The sequence below is a fragment of the Triticum dicoccoides genome, chromosome 6A, assembly GCF_002162155.2.
Source record: "Triticum dicoccoides isolate Atlit2015 ecotype Zavitan chromosome 6A, WEW_v2.0, whole genome shotgun sequence".
Taxonomy (NCBI): Eukaryota; Viridiplantae; Streptophyta; class Magnoliopsida; order Poales; family Poaceae; genus Triticum; species Triticum dicoccoides.
The window spans coordinates 29,108,385-29,112,046 of NC_041390.1; positions in this window are offsets into that span (position 1 = coordinate 29,108,385).

Here is a 3,662-nt window from a genome sequence, read left to right on the forward strand (position 1 = left end):
CTGGATTGAGGCATTGCTATGTTCTTGTTAGCGCGTCTCTCTCTCTTGTATTGTTCTCTGCCTGCCAGCGTGCTTTGCTAGGATTTTGACCAGTAATCCCTATGTGCAGACAATGATTTCTACTACTGGCTGCTAAATTAGATATGTAGATGTCATACATGATACTACCTCGTACCTTCGTTCCTAAATATAAGTCTTTCTAGAGATTCCACTATAGGCTACATACGGAGCAAAATGAGTGAATCTACACTCGAAAATGCATCTATATACATATGTATGTGGTCCATACTAGAATCTCTACAAAGACATATATTTAGGAACAGGGGCAGTACATTACACAAAATCGTAGGTGGCATGTAGGAATTCCAGTGCACTACATTAGCCTCCCTTAGAGTGTCTGCTAGTCCAGCATACAGAGTCATGGCTAGTTTATGGTACGCACACAATTGTTAATTGGTGGTTTAAATATGCGCAAGGGATATGCAATGTTGTATCATGTAGAGATGTCTGAAATTAGCTGTGTCAACTTGCAGATAGGGTTACACAATGAAAAAGTACAAGATGTATGTGGCAATTTCATGGAACATCGCAAAAAAGGAGAGGCATCGGTGAGCCTATACAGTGTGCTATGGTACGTCACTCCTCCATTGCAATCATCGTGACATGTTATTTGTATGCCAGTTCTATTAGCCAAGTTTCTTAGGGATAGTTATTACGAGTTATCATAAGAAAATAAGCACCTGTGAATATAAGCTCCATGTAATAAGCCAACCAGTTCTTTTCATTGCGTTTTCAACTTATCTTTGGTATGATCAGTGGAAAGTCTAGATTGCATTATATTTTTTCATTTTGCTGCCCATATGGAAATTAATTTGACTTGCAAACATCACAAATTGAACCCAGTGCAGTAATTAATATGATAGGAAAACAGACCATCACTATTTGCTCAAAATGCAAATACAAAGATACCATCTACTTGGCACAATCTACTTTGGTCAATGTTTTCCATAGAGATCCCATTGCCTAATTTAAAAGAAGAATGCATGACCCACATTTAAATGAAGAACAATTATTTATTGAAATTCGATGGTCCAAGTGGCTGGTTATTATCGTATAGCAGCACTACCTGAAAGCATCATATAGCAGCAGCAGCAACTCATATCAACTCATCATACAGCAGTACCAGTCTACAATTCATCATATACCAGCAGCAGCTCATAGCAATTCATCATATAGCAGCAGCAGGAGCAGCTTATAGCAATTCATCATATAGCAGCAAGAGGAGCAGCTCATATCAATTCATCATATAGCAGCAGCAGGAGCATCTTGTAGCAACTCATCATATAGCAGCAGCAGCAGCTCATAGCAATTCATCATATAGCAGCAGCAGCTCATAGCAACTCATCATACAGCAGCAGCAGCTCATAGCAATTCATCATATAGCAGCAGCAGGAGCATCTCATAGCAATGCATCATATAGCAGCAGCAGAAGCAGCTCATAGCAATTCATCGTATAGTGGATCAGAATGAAAATTTGGCGAAAAATCAGAGGAGATACTCACCTTGTTGGATGAGCTCATCCTTCAATAGCACCTCAAGTCCATGGCCTGGGAGGAGGGAAGGGGGAATAAGGTGCCTTCTGCCGCAGTGTGGCATTAGCCATAGTTGTGTAGCGCCCGCCGTAGTAGTGCGTTGGACGAAACACAGTGGAGCAGCTGCTGAAGACCATGAGAATGACGGGCGGCGCCAGAGGGAGGAGTAGCCAGGGAGATTTGCCCCTACCTGCCGGCCATGTAGCCTAGCTGGACATAACATCGTCGAGGACCAGGCCAGATGTGACCAGTGGCGATGGTTCGCTGGAGGAACCCTAGTGCTGCAGGCAGGGGATCGAGGTAGAGGGAAAGGGGAGAGGAGATGCAAGCGGGCAGGGCAATGAATGCTTGCGTGTTTGTTTTACTTGAGGGTCAGGTGTGACACGGGCGTCAGCAGTTGCATTTTGAGTGTAATATAGGCAGACAGCAGAGTCATTTTACTATTCCCCTTCCCTTCAATTTTTAGTGAGGTTCTACCCGAAACACCCCCCTCCAAAGCAAAATTAGTTAAGCCCAAGCCATAACTCAAAAGTGACTTCTTTACATCTTTTATGGCTTATTTTGACAATATGCCCTGAAAAGGCGGAATCGAACAGGCCCTTAACCTGCAATTCAATTGTGCGTGCAATGATGAATCACTCCTGCCTGCTATCTGTACATTTAGGCATCATCATACATGGCATAACCTAATACATGTGCATTCCATTGTAGAATCTGGAATATGCAATGTTTATGTTAGTTCATACGTTGCACATGATGTTTAAATGCCCCTTAAATCTGGTCAGTCAAGTGATGGTCTTTAAGCCTCCTTCTTTGCTTCTTTTCTTGATATGTAAGATTTGCTCACACATCTGTTCAATTTGTTGTTTGCATCAGCCAGCCATACTAGGACTATTTGCTTTGATTACTTGCTATTCTTGACCTAACACTCTAATAGAGCTTGTCAATGATTTAAACACTAAGGGCTGCTGTAGTGGGGCCTTGTCTAACTCATAGGTGACATAAAGGTTTGGCTGTACACTACAGTAGGCTCTCCAAGAGTAGCTGGAGATCCGGTTCGAAGGTATGCCTAGTTTTTATATAGGGCAGACATAGTAAATGCTCATTTCATTGTGTGCAAGTGCAAGAGATGCGGCATGTTTCATTATGTGGTATTGTTTTGTTATAATCTCATTTTTTTGTGTTCACAGACTGGAAAGTATGCATATTTATCTTCCAAGGAGATGAGTAACTAGTTTGTGTCACCTTGAAGAGGGAGTGCAATGAAGATAAGATTGAGGATTTCCAAGTACAATATGTTAGGAAGGAGCCTTGAAAGAGAAGTAGGAGCTGCGCTGAGCCTCTTCAACCTGCTAAGGTAAGTCACTGTATGCAACTCAACAGTTCAATTCCTTGTTTGTTTCAGGCATAGTTAATTTTCTCTTTTCAATTGCTTTATTTGTCCTCAGTTAATGAGATGCCCAAATAATCATGGCTGATGTTCGGTACTTGTATCACTATTAGTTGACATAATTAAAGGCCTTACCATTTAATTACCCTGCTGAAGTGTGCCTGAAGCTTTGAAGTCTATTAACCAACTATTATTGCATGAGGCTCACAATCTAGTTTATACTACGCTAATGATTGCATAGTTTTGCCTGCTGTAGTATGTTTGTATGAAACCCTCTGCTGTTCATTATGCTCCCTAAGACTTTAATTGAGGCACAAAATGACCAACTTCTTGCTTACTTATACGCAACATGCTGTCTAAATTTGTAACTTGTCTGTCTTTTCGATTGGGCCCCAACATCATGCTCCTCTGGTGAGCTAAGAGGGATTTCTGTATGCAGGCTGCACATAATATCTTTTTTATAATTTTTAAAATATCACCTGCTTATGCTTCATGACGTGTAACATTTTTTTGAAAGTGGCGTGTAACATTATTGTTAGTCCTGTTTTGCCATGTAGTACAAAATAGTGTATTGTTCGCTTCACTGTTGTAACTATATATTTGCCCTAGTCATGTGTACTTATAGAAACATTTCAGGATGAAGTGACATCAACACAAATATCTGCGAGCAGTGCGGCATG